The sequence below is a fragment of the Micropterus dolomieu genome, linkage group LG20, assembly GCF_021292245.1.
Source record: "Micropterus dolomieu isolate WLL.071019.BEF.003 ecotype Adirondacks linkage group LG20, ASM2129224v1, whole genome shotgun sequence".
Classification (NCBI taxonomy): domain Eukaryota; kingdom Metazoa; phylum Chordata; class Actinopteri; order Centrarchiformes; family Centrarchidae; genus Micropterus; species Micropterus dolomieu.
Genome location: NC_060169.1, coordinates 18,528,564 through 18,542,211, shown reverse-complemented (window position 1 = coordinate 18,542,211; position 13,648 = coordinate 18,528,564). Strand labels below are relative to the sequence as shown.

Genomic DNA, 13,648 nt, shown 5'->3' with positions numbered 1-13,648 from the left:
CGCTGAAGATAGTTCTTAATGACTTTTGCTGTATGTTTGGGGTTGTTGTCATGTTGCAGAATAAATTTGGTGTCAATCAGTAAGTCAATAAGTATCTGCCTGTACTAGAACACCATAAATTCTGACCAAATCCCCAACTCTAATTTCAGAAATGCAGCCACAAACTTGTAAAGAACCTCCACCATGCTTCACTGTTGCCTGCATACACTCATTCTTGTACCGCTCTCCAGCCCTTTGGTGAACAAACTGCCTTCTGCTGCTTCAAATTGTGACTCATAAGTCCAAAGCACCTGCTTCCATTTCTCTGCACCCCAGTTCCTGTGTTTTTGTACACAGTTGACTGATGTCGGGAAGTATGGCTTTCAGAATCAGAGATATTGTCTTTTTTATTCCCTACATTCTTCTTCCTTGTCAAAACCTGGCGCTTACATCCCCCATATACAGTTTAATGGTAAATATATATTTGGGTTTTGGCAGATTAATCGCTAATAAAAATAATCATTAATCGCAGCCCTTTTTCTGAAATTTTGTTAACCTTAGCAAACCTTCCTTCTCTTGATGGATTATGGATGCCCTATCTCAAGATTGTCCATTTCATTAAAGCTAAAATGGTAACTCAGGGCTCTGAGGAGGACCAAACCAAATGGAAAAAACACAAAATGACGAGACTACTGAGGTAAAAGCAAAAGCTGTGGCATACCAAGTAAACATCAGATCTCATTACAGACAGGCAGCAGGGTCGTACAAAGCCTTTTTCTCTCCTCTCTGTGCCTCCCTCAGGGCCAACAGGACATGGGCAGGGGAGAAAGCCTTGGGTCAACAGCATGACAACACTTTTACTAGCAGCCTGATTCATCATCCAAATATTATGGTATGAACTAAGAGCGGCCATTACAGTCGCCTGACTCTCTTCTCTGCCAACTGCCAGCTTTAATTACTTGCAGCTGAGTCCCAGGGTTCGGTGTGTATATCAGATACTTAACCCTCCCATTGTTACCACTCGCTGTGTACAATAGACAAACCTGGGACATACTGAAACCAGCCCATGCCTCTTCATTCCCAAAGCCCTCCAGTCTCTTACAGCTCGCTTTAGAAGAGCAGGGAATGCTGGTTCCCAGAAAGGGAGCTTAAATCTGGACTCGGCAAACTCATATAACTCACACACACACACACACACACACACACACACACACACACACAGGATTCTAGTGTGGTTTTGCTGGTTATTTGCTAAGTTCTCCAAACATAATCAGAGACACACATGCATGCACATGCACACAAACACCCCACCCCACCCCCACTACTACCTCCACAAAAACACCTTCTCTGCCCCGTGCATTTACACTTTAACTCTACAGTCTTCTCGGGGCTCACTGACTGACTGCACATGCAACAACATGTGCTCTGAGTGAGCAACCCTTCCAGTAAACAGATTGCCAACCGCACAGACAGAAAATATGTACTCTTCTCTCAGAGTAGCGGTCTCGAATCACTGGCTGGCCTGTTCAAAGTGTTTCCAAAGTCCCTTGAGGTTTTTAAAGACTGAAACAAATTCTTTTTTTTGCTGCATATTTGTTCCTCGTAAGCACAGAGTGCATTTTTTCTTTACACATGACAAAACACTGTCCCTTTCACACAGCAGAAGATAAAAAAAATTATAAAAAGTCAGCCTTGTTTGCTGGGAAATAAATGGCACATGATGTTTTCATTTTAACTTAAGACTGCAGTCGTGTTGTACAGATCACTGACCAGTGGGGAAAACCTTTCATTTTCTGTTTGCCTGTGACCATCATTATAACATATTGGAGCCTGAACCAAACATGTTCACACAGACAGACGCCATGGTGATGTGGTAGGTTTTAATCAGGTCTGCTCATGCTATTAATACATTCTGATAAATATCAACCGAACTGAAATGCGGATATTCTAATTAACTCATCAACAAATTTTGGCGTCCACTCATGCTCACTATAAACACAAGGATAACTAGCAAACCACACACATTTAAAATCCAAGTTCCTGCATGAAGTTAGATATGTTTGGAACCAACAGTTAAAGAAAAAACTTTTTTTTTTTGCTCTTTATAATCTCACCATACCATGTGATATGTTTATATGGTAAGTAGTGCAGGCTAAAGGTGAAAAAAGAAGGCACTCACCATGTGAATGGCAGGACTTACACTCCCATTCATTTCCGTCACATTCCTGCTGCTTGCTCTTACTAGCCCTGGCACCTGGGGCGTGGCACTGGTTTTTTGGCTGAGTGACTGATTTAACTCCCCTTCTGTCCCCCTCCTCCACTCCACCTACGTCTCTCCCTCTCTCTGTCTTGTTTGCTGTGTTTCCAGACCCTTTTCTGTACTTCAACTTGAACACTGGGTTAGTGGTATTGTCATGTGGAATCCTGTCAAGCAGAAATAAAGTGTTGGAATAACTTACTTATGTTGAAAGATTGAGACTACAGAGAAACACAAGTCCGATATTATATTACTGACTTGGTGGAATACTACTGAACAAAAGGTGGCCACTGCAGCAAACCATGTACAACAACCCTGAAATGTTTACAGCCAAGCCTACATGAAAGCTGCCAGGGACTCCATAGCAACACAGATCAGGGGACAAGTCTTTTGAGCAGTCGCGTCTCTCCCGAGATAATGTGGAGAATATTAGAAAATAAACCTGGAGAAAGAACTGGAGGATATTACATGAACAACATTACAACACTGTGGCAAAAAATATCTGAATCATCTCTGTAAAATGTCACCATATATTATCTTATTTGTCAACACCCACTACTAAGGGATAACACCAAAACCCCAAAGAATACCCTTTAAATTAGGAGTATACCACTTAATTAATGTATAGATAATGCATGACTTTTCTTAATCTAATGCACAACTCCGGTTTATTCAATAATTAAGTCACAAAATGTGTTTTTTACCAATTGTGAATGACTAATTACTTAACACTTCGTTACGAAGTTATAAGTTCACTCACATTTAGGTCATACGGCCGTAACACATTCATTAATGTAGCTGGCAGCACAAGAGTTACTTTCGCCAAGCAAGAAGGACGCAAGATGGGCCAAATATTATTATTAGAGCTCAGCTGATAAATTGTAAGAGTAGTCAGAAGTTTATTATACAACTGCAAAATGTCCTGCTTATGGTCACTATTCTTAAATGATCAAATTTAACAGGTTTGTTAATATTAAAAACTTATATTGGCTGAGATATCACTATCATTTAAAAAGATTCTCCAATATTATTATATCATGATATGTAACAGATATCGCCTCAAATACTGCAATATTGCGATATAACTTACATATATGTTCTTCTGGTCTTAAATGCTGCATTAAGTGACTCAAAATTGACATTACTGAGCTGCTCATCATATCTACATTACATACTGATGAGTTTCTTTTTCAAAATGCTCTTGTGTTCATATTTCCTGATTAGAAGCACCTCTCAGTATAACATAGCAACAAACACAATTCAACAGATACACTACCTGCTGCCTCAGAAATGACCATAAAGTTGAATCAACAAAAACTGAACATTATAACCTTCATGAAGGCAGGATTTCTTGCAGGGTCTGTTATATTAGACTGCAATAGTTTTAGCTAGGTGTACACTGGCAACTGAGTGTATATTTACAAGCTGGACAAGAAGCATGCACACTGTATAAGTGGTGTGACAACATGATGTAAGCATGAATGGACGGGGAGGCGGGGCGAGCGAATGTGCAGTGAAGTGAAAACATCCAGTAGGCGTTATTTCTGCCGTCAGAATTTTTTTTTTATGACAGGCGGCAGATATGCAGCAGTTATGAACAGAGAAGCGTTTGTTCATTGACAAAGCCAATTGCAGGTAATGTGATGGCATGCTCAACGCATGACCTGCCTGCAACGCTGCCAATGCGGCGCTCCCTTGATTTTGTTACAACACCCACCAGAATCCACAAATTTCCTCTCAACTCCCTGTTGATGTTTTCTGGGGGAACTATTTGATGCTTTACAAAACCAGAGAGGAAATCTTTAACGTTCATAAATTAACAAAGTATTGACCTAAACAAACCTTGATCATTTGTTAATATTGAGTCATTCATTGCTGTTGCGTTATTGAGACATGAGTTGTGAACCCTTCTCCTACAGTGTTAGCATCAAAGTAATCAGCATCTGTTGTAAAATTTCATCACCATCATAGTCACAAGTTATCATCACATAATGAAATCTCTTTATCTGAGGTAAGCATACAGGGTTTTATATCATTTTGCTGCATGTCAATACACACTATGATGGCAGAAAAGTATTCATATAAGTAATAAATATGGCTCTTTTGACAGCATATAGCATTTTTTTTACTCCACACTGCCTAACAGCATAATAATATCAGCTAAATAGAATACAGGTCACAAAATTTTCACTTTGACTGCTGAACCTGTCACTAATAAATGGCAAATGATTACACCACATAATACTTCAATTATGTTGAAAGAAAAGTGGTTACTTTACAGCTTACTGCACACTAGCAGCCATTATAACTAGAGGTATTATCATTACATTTAAACAGTTACTGCATCCAGGAAGGATCATGACACCATCATTATATTTGAGAAAATGTTCACCTAATGAACAGATGAGAATCACCAAACTAGAGTAGAAAGCATGTGTAAAATCACATTATTGTGCCTGTGTGATGCTCCTGTAGCTCCAGTAGTATATCACAACCGCACATTTTTGATTGTTAAACAGGAATACAACAAGGAATAAAGGTCAGAAGATGGAGAGGAGTAGAATTTTTAGAACTGAGAATGATCACAAGTGTATATCATTATATCATCTTTAAAACAATGATGATATTAGATTGACCATTAGTCAATATTTCTAAATCGAGGGTCATTCTAGTCTTAGCCATATTGACACACCTCTAAAAATGCAGTCTCAGGGAAATGAAAATAAGGTCCATAGGTTTACAAATGCGGGTCAAACGCCGGGATGCACACGCACACACTGCAGCACATGCTTTATTGTGAGCACGTGCAGAAGTGTCCTTATAATCCATGTGTTTAACAAGAGAGAAAAAAATATATATCTGCCGTATGTTGGGATCAATCATTCAACCCTCCCAACGGGAGTCCCGCTCCTACTGACTGCGCTAAACGTACACATGGGTGTTTAAGGATTTTAAACAATTTGACTATGTTATGGCCCGCCATGTAACGGCTTGAACAAACTTTGGCCCTATGCCAGACTTATTTGCTGACCCCTGGTCTAAACAGTAAAGGATGTTTGAGGTGGTGATAATCTTACAGGAATACTTAAAATAGGTGAACCCACTGGATCACTGTGAACAAGAAATGACAAGTATACAGATAAAACACATAAAATCACAATATCAATTCATATTCCCCGGGTTCAATTCCCACTGTAAGACATCCACCAATGTGTCCCTGAGCAAGACACTTAACCACTAGTTGCTCCAGAGGCATGCAACCTCAGACATGTTTAGCAATGGTAAGTCGCTTTGGATAAAAGCGTCAGCTAAATGAGTAAATGTAATGTATGTGGAAGATCTATCTGCAAACTTACATCAGATCTGGTCCAACCTAACGTCAGCCTACAATTCAGGGTACAGAAACACCAAAGCAAAAAATGGCTGTATTTGACAACTATATTTTAGGCCAAAAACAAATGAAAAGTATTTGTGGAAACCACAGACATCTTTATATAAGCTATCCTTAAAATACTCTACTGTAGCAGCTACAGTGAAGAATGTCTTCTAATTAGGTCAATTCCAAATAAAAAGATTAGGCTAGTAACGACAAAGATAAAATACTTGTTTGAACTTTTCCCAGAAATGTAAACATTTTCTTATTGGCTATTTCTGCCGGCAATCCCAATAATTGTTGAGTTTTGACAGCTTTTTGAAAAACTCTCACATGTTATTCTTTCTACACAGCCATTTGAAGACGTGAAGGTCAGCCAGGCTTTAGATCAAGCTAAGTAATTTGTGTCACACGAGGCTCAAAGTTTGTGCCATGTAGCTCTTTCAGTCCAGCTAATCCTGAAGTGACCAGGAACAGCCTCCAGGCATCAGTTTACATGACTTGCTTTCAACAAACACCCACCACTATCCTGACTTTACAACACAGCCCACTGAGGCTCCTCTGAGTGCCACACCACCCAGCTACAGCAGTGCCATGGAGTCAGTGTCACTGGGAAAAATACAGTTCTGGCTGAGACAGACACCAAGCTTAACATGAAGGCGTGACTCCAGAAAACAGTGGAATTCAAACTATTTACAGACAACACACACACACACGCAAGCTCACACTCATGCATACTCGCCAAAAGATGCCATGCTTAGACACAGATACTGAAATGTACTAAACTTCTACACCTCCAGTGAAATTAGGCCGAGGTGGTGAAGTTAAGATCCTGAAGAGACTGGCTATTTTCATCTAAAGACTGAGGTGACTACTACACAAACATAAACATTAACAATCTACAGCATAATAGAATTGTTCAACAAAGCATTTAGTGTGCCAACACAGGCATTTCTGTCTGCAGGAAAACCGTGCTGAGGCAACAGGAAGAGTCTTTAGTAATACCGCACGCATACACTCCATGACAGTGTGACATCACCACGCTGCCATGCTAACCGCATTTAGTTTGAGCCTGGAAAGGACTCACAGTAAAACTGAATTATAAGCTACTCACGGTCTGCAAAATAGTTAATCAGTTAGTGATTTAGTTTAAAAAAACTGGAAAATACATTTATATGCATATATTAAAGGAACAGTTCTACATTTGGGGAAATATGATTATTAACTTTCTTGCCTAGAGTTGCCTAGAGAAGACTGATACCACTATTGTGTCTGTACATTAAATATGAAGCTACAGCCAGCAGCGAAGCAGCCGGTTAGCATAGCTTAGCACAAACACTGGACACAGCCTAGTTATGTCCAAAGGTAACAAAACAAGCATACCAGCACCTCTAAAGCTCTATGATTGATTGTACGGTTTGTTTAATCCAAACAAAGCAAAGTGGAAAAACTGGAACTAGGACGGCCCCGTGACTGCTTGTGAAATAACTAAAAATCTTTGAGCAGATGATCGACATAAAGACTCTTCGTTTGCACAGCGCATCTACAGAAAGTGCACAGTCCACCTACAATTAGAGCTGCAACGATTAGTCGATTAATCGATCAAAAGAAAATTAATCGACAAATATTTTGATAATTGATTAATCATTTCAGTCATTTCTTTAAGCAAAAATGTAAAATATCGCTGGTTTAATCCTCCTAAATGTGAGGAATTGCTGCTATTCTTTGTCATTTATGATAGTAAATGAAGAGTTTTTGTGTTTTGGACTGTTGGTTTGACAAAAGAAGAAATCTGAAGATGTTACTTTGGGCTCTGGAAAATTGTGATGAGCATTTTTCACAATATCTTGACATTGACATTGACAACTAAACAATTAGTCGATTAATCGTGAAAATAGTCTGCAGATTAGTCGATAATAAAAATAATCGTTAGTTGCAGCCCTACCTACAATCACAGTGCATATGATTTAAAAATAGCTTGTGGCACATGGGTCTACTTTTGAAAACCTTGCGGACTGATGTAAGTTGTTGACTCTCTTGATAAGAAAGTGGGAATAAACAGATAAAACTGCTGGCATTTGGTCAACATTTAGTGTACACTGGGAAGGTCTGTTTGAGTCTTGAGGCACTCAGAAATTCACAACAGAACAGTACAGCGTAAGAATGTAGGACTAGATACTTAACGCTAAGATTCTGTAAAATGAGAAGCCGTTTCTAAACAATCACAGCCTTAAACCCTAACCTGCTCCTTCAGAGCTTATACCTACTATGCAGTCTTTATGGCCTCATTTCCTAGGTTTCTTATTTCTTAAATACTTAACCATTTTCCAGATTCATGAAAATGTGTCTTTCAAGCTCACCTTCCAGAGCTACACTGAGTCTACGCCCTCAGCTATTAATTACTTAAGACGATTTGGTGTTAAATCTAATTAAGGATTTGGAATGTCTACTGTTTAGTGCGACAAAAGCACAGTAGACTGGGAAAAAGGTCAATCAGCACACTATCACAAAACAGCCTATTGTCTGGTCAAGTAACAATGTACACCGTACAGCTCCTGTTGCTCAAAACATCCCTGCAAAAGTAAAATGTAATTTTAAGAGTCAGCAACATCAAGAACACCTGCATATCATCAAAGTGAAATTGCCCCCAAAGTCGTATTTCTATTTGATCAGGTTGTGACTTGGTGAGAAGTTGAGAGATGAAGACGTTTCGTCCATCCGACTGAAGAACATGACATTTGGTTTTAAATTAAACTATGGACACGCAACTTTACACAAAATAAAAAAAGACTATAATGTATGAGGTTGATTCGAGTATAACATGACAACCATCTTTTGATTGTAGGTCTATTTTTCTTAATGGTTTCCAAGCATTATATCCTTGTAATACTACTATACTTGTAACATTCTTATCTGTTAACTCCATCTGTGAATTACATGGAACAATGGGGGCTTCGGTATTAATAAAGTAGAAGAAAAAAAAACATCAGGCTGAACCAACAACAAAAAAAGAGAGCTGGGCTGCGTGCCATCAAAGTCAGAGCCCAAAAAGTACAAAAGGGATTTGCACATCCAATTCTATTGGCTTGTTCCTTTTATTCAGTTTTGAATGTCAAAATTCAGCACTGCTGAAAATGCACATACATTTCAGCTATGCCCTCTTTGGTATGCAATAATCCTTCAGTTTCATGGTTAAGTCCTTTTTATCTTTTCACCAACAATGAGTGTCAATCAACTTGTTACCAACAGGAGCACAAGTGGCTGCCTGTCGTCAGAGGGGTCCTCAAATCTTTAGGTTCAGTATTAATAAAAAAGTGCAGAATTGTTATGTAATTAAATCATCGTTCAAATGATTCTGGTTTGTACAAAAATGAAAGAATAAATGAAACAATATTTGTGCTTGTATTTGTCTACGTGTTGCAGACACGATACTTTCAGACATATATGTCTGAAAGTATCGTGTATCATTTCCACCAGCGTTTCCTGCAACAGCTCGCCTCTCACAAGATTTCAGAACGAGAATTGTCCTTGAGCGAGACGTCAGTTTTTGTACCGACTAGTCATTTTGACACCACCCAGGCTTAAAAATACCCAAATTATCCTTTCAAAAATTCCAGCAATGATAGGCTTAATCAGCATTGTGTGAACTCCTTTGGCAAGGGCTTGAACGTAACAGAGTTGTATTTACATGTACATTACATGTAAATGTCCCACACTTCAGCTTTAACAACAAAATGTAACAAATACAAATGGTGTTGGCTGATGCTTCTTGCTCAGTGTAGATACATTGATAAAGGAAGTGCGCATGAGGTCTACAAAGCTGACCTCTGTCTAGATAAAAAAGTACATGAAACAGGTGGTTAGTGTCCCTTTCAATGCCACCTTCCTTTTTCTAAACCTAGTTCTAGTACCATCTTGATAATGGTGCTACTTCTACTTTCAACTGAAGAGAATTCCTCTGCTACAATAATGTGTCATCCACAACACTAGTACCAAGCATCTCTCTCAGTATCCAAACTCTTAATCGTCAGTTCAAGACAGCTAGAAACAATACCAACAATGACAGGATGCTGGTGGAAATCGGCCGGTCTGGTGGTTCCATTCATTCCAATCCTGCCAGTCTGCCAAGGAAGCAGCAGATGACTCACAAAAATAAATGAAAACACAGGATGGACTGTTTGACTGCTTTATGCCAAAGGTATTCAGCATTACTGAAGGTCATGAAATACCTCTCTCTTTGAGCCTCTCTGTGAGATGCGGTGATGTGACAGGTTGTACAGTATGAAAGGCAGGATTATAATCAATAAAGACAGTCTCATCCCCTACAGAAAAACACTGTTGAACACATAAATCTGGATGAGATCTTTGAAACCATGAAGCAACATATACAGCGTCTCAAATCACATCCATGGCAAAAGGGGAAAAAAAACCTGCAGGCATTTTTCACTACTCTTAGTTTGGTATTGGTTAAGTGGGACACAAACAAAGTGAACTAACATGGGACCTGCAATTTTGAGATCTTCAGGTCCAACATTTGAAACAGGTCCAAAGCAGCAATCATCGGGAACTCTCTTGAATACTGATTAATGGCGGATTGGCCATTTTTCAAGCAAAAATGCCAAATATTTGATGGTTCAAGGTTCTCAGAGTTTAATATTTTCTGCTTTTCTTTGTCCTGCATTACAGTCAATTGAATATATATAGGTTTTGGACGGTTCACATAACAAATCCTCTAAATTAAACTAAAAAATACCTATTTTGTCTATGCCCTACAACATGTCAAAATGTTTCCTGATCTGACGCTTGTATCGACAGGACGACATAATTTGTCTGTGCCTTCACTGTTGAAAAATAAACCTGGTTTATGACATGACAACACTGGTTAAGGTTTGGTTAGATTTACGCACAAAAAAGACCTGGTAAGGTTGAGGAAAGATTGTGATTTGGGTTAAAAAAATCACTTCTTCATTTAGGTTAAGGGACCTCAATTAGTTTCAGTTTGAAGCTTGCTTTAGTAGGCTATATTTCAATCAAACAATACACGACCACCATTCACCTTTAAAAAATACCAAAAAGTTGAATCAACAGCTCTCTGGCACTGTCTCGACAAAAACTGATATGATAAGCTTCACAGAGACAGGGTTTATTGTAAGGCCGGTATATTGGATTACAGGAAGCTGGTGCTCTGGTTACTTGTATTTCAGTGTTCATTTAAAGCACGATACTGTAAGAATAGAGATATGCCTTGGGTTGTAAATTAAGTGGTCAGTGAATGTTTTTTATTTGGCTACACTGTAAACCCATCTTATTGTTAAAACATCTCATAATAACACTAATTTTTGTTTTTACAGATATAAGATTATTCACTTCATAGCCAGTGCGTCCTATAGGCAGGTAGGCAGAAGCGCCCTAACACATGTGCTTAGGATTTAGTATAGACTAAAATATTAATTTTAATATATTCATATTAAAATAAATGAGAGCTCAATATGTCATACTTTGCACCACCTTTCCCTCAATTTGAGCTAGGAAATACCCTGGCAGCCAGTAACCTGTACAGCCTAGTCATAATCTCCTGACACCTTAACTGGTCCTTCCCATCTGCCAATGGAAATACTCCTTCCAGCCAAGAGTCACCGCACTTAATATTTAATGTCTTGAGAATCATCTTGCTCCTGAGAGAAACACAAGGGGTGGATGTTAGATCTCACAGGTGCTTTGGGCTTTTCACAGAAGAGTGTGAGAAATCCTCCAAAGGACGATTGGAAGCAAAAGCATACAAGCACTCGTGTGTCAACACTAAACCACCAGCTAAATTTGAAAAAGCATCTTTTCCACTCCTTTGTGGCTAGATTAATTTATAGAAATTCTATGCTGGTCTATAAATCAATCCTTATGCCAGAGACAGCACAGTGATTTCACACACTTTGATGGAGAAAAGCAGAAATCCAAATTGCCTACATTTGATTACTATTGGGCTACAATCTGGATCAACGATTATTTTCATAATCAATTAATCTGCAGATTATTTTCACAATTAAAAGTCTCCTTGGCCTAAAAAGGTCAAAGAGAGAAAGGTCTGATGCACTTTCACAAAAAGAATGGGTAGAGTGGAAAACACCGGGCAACACTCAACACTTTGTATTTTAGAGGTTTTATGTGTTTACTGTGGATTATAAAATATATAAAAGTGCACAGTAAAGTACATAAAAAACTGCCGAACGGCACATTCAAAATATATCTTAAAATATATAAATATATCTTTCATGGTCCAAAGATGTTGTTTCTTCTGGTAAGGTTAAAAATATCCACAAATGTTGACATACAATGTAGTATCATCAAAACAGCAGTATCACTAAAAAATAAAATACTCATCGTATTAAAACAAAAATAAAAGACTTGTAGGGCAATACAGTAATTTTTTTGGTATATTTTAATGATATTTTATTTAGATATATTACTGATATTTTGGTGATTATTTTACTAATATATGTGATTTTTACATTTCAATAATATTTTTGGTAATATTTTATTAATTTTGATAGATATTTTACTGATATTTCTCTGACATTTTACAAAATTTTGTTGGCCATTTTCTTATATTTTACTCTTTTCTTTTTACACAGATCCCAAAATTGCTAACATATTAGATTCTGTTTGCAATGCAAAATATTTATTGAGTGTAACAATGGTCTAACTGAGGATCTAATATAAACACCACATACAATTAACAAATTCTAGTAGAAACACTTTTAAAACATTAATGAAAAAAACAACAACAGGTTAGGCGAGTCCCACATTGATTTGCTGCAGACAAAACAAAGTGTGCGGTAAACACCAGAGGTGGATACATTTTGACCTGAGCCTTATTAGACTTTTTACTGAAGTTAGGTTAGTGTTAAAATTAATCAAAGAGACTTAAAGAAGGTAAAGATGTGTGAGTAATTTGCACCACTACATTTGTTTTTGTCAAAACACACATGCACTAAAATGAAACACTTAACCTTAAAATTGAACAGAAGAAACGTACATCCAGTACCATTTGAGCATCATAGTATCATCATTAGCACTGCAAACTACACCTCAATACTTCCTGCCCATGAAAAATGTTATCTCAGGAGTGGGGACTTTGTGGGTCCAGGAACCAAAATTAGAAGAAGGTTCTATCAGTAAAAACGCAAGCAAAGTGAGATCCTAAAAAGGTTAAAGAAAAGTTCCTGTGAAGGAAAGGGGCCATGATACTCGTGTCCCCTCTTCAGCCTTGCTAAGCACCTCCAAAGAGTTGAGGCACTACATTGAGGCACTGCAGACAAAACCCAAGTACAGTATTCGTAGATGACCGAGCCTGAGGGCCTGAACCAAAGGCTAGTGGTGAACATCAAAGATCCTCACAGTTATAGATTTTCAGACAGATCTGACCGATTTACCCATTATTGTGGGCTCAAGTTGGGATAACAAAATAGTGTATCTTCACAATATGATTTCAAAAGAGGAAATATATTATATATACAGTGGGTACGGAAAGTATTCAGACCCCTTTAAATTTTTCACTCTTTGTTTCATTGCAGTCATTTTCCAAAAATCAAAAAAGTTAATTTTATTTCTCAGTAATGTACACTCAGCACCCCATCTTGACAGAAAAAAACAGAAATGTAGAAATTTTAGCAAATTTATTAAAAAAGAAAAACTGAAATATCACATGGTCATAAGTATTCAGACCCTTTGCTCAGTATTTAGTAGAAGCACCCTTTTGATCTAATACAGCCATGAGTCGTTTTGGGAAAGATGCAACAAGTTTTTCACATCTGGATTTGGGTATCCTCTGCCATTCCTCCTTGCAGATCCTCTCCAGTTCTGTCAGGTTGGATGGTAAACGTTGGTGGACAGCCATTTTCAGGTCTCTCCAGAGATGCTCAATTGGGTTTAAGTCAGGGCTCTGGCTGGGCCATTCAAGAACAGCCACGGAGTTGTTGTGAAGCCACTCCTTCGTTATTTTAGCGGTGTGCTTAGGGTCATTGTCTTGTTGGAAGGTAAACCTT

The 13,648-nt window shown here is 38.1% G+C and overlaps 1 protein-coding gene across 4 annotated transcripts in view; it reads right to left on the bottom strand.

Annotated features, from left to right (window-relative positions):
• The window catches only part of nfat5b (nuclear factor of activated T cells 5b), a 38,534-nt gene that overhangs the window by 18,815 nt on the left and 6,071 nt on the right, over positions 1 to 13,648 (bottom strand). The window lies entirely within an intron of this gene.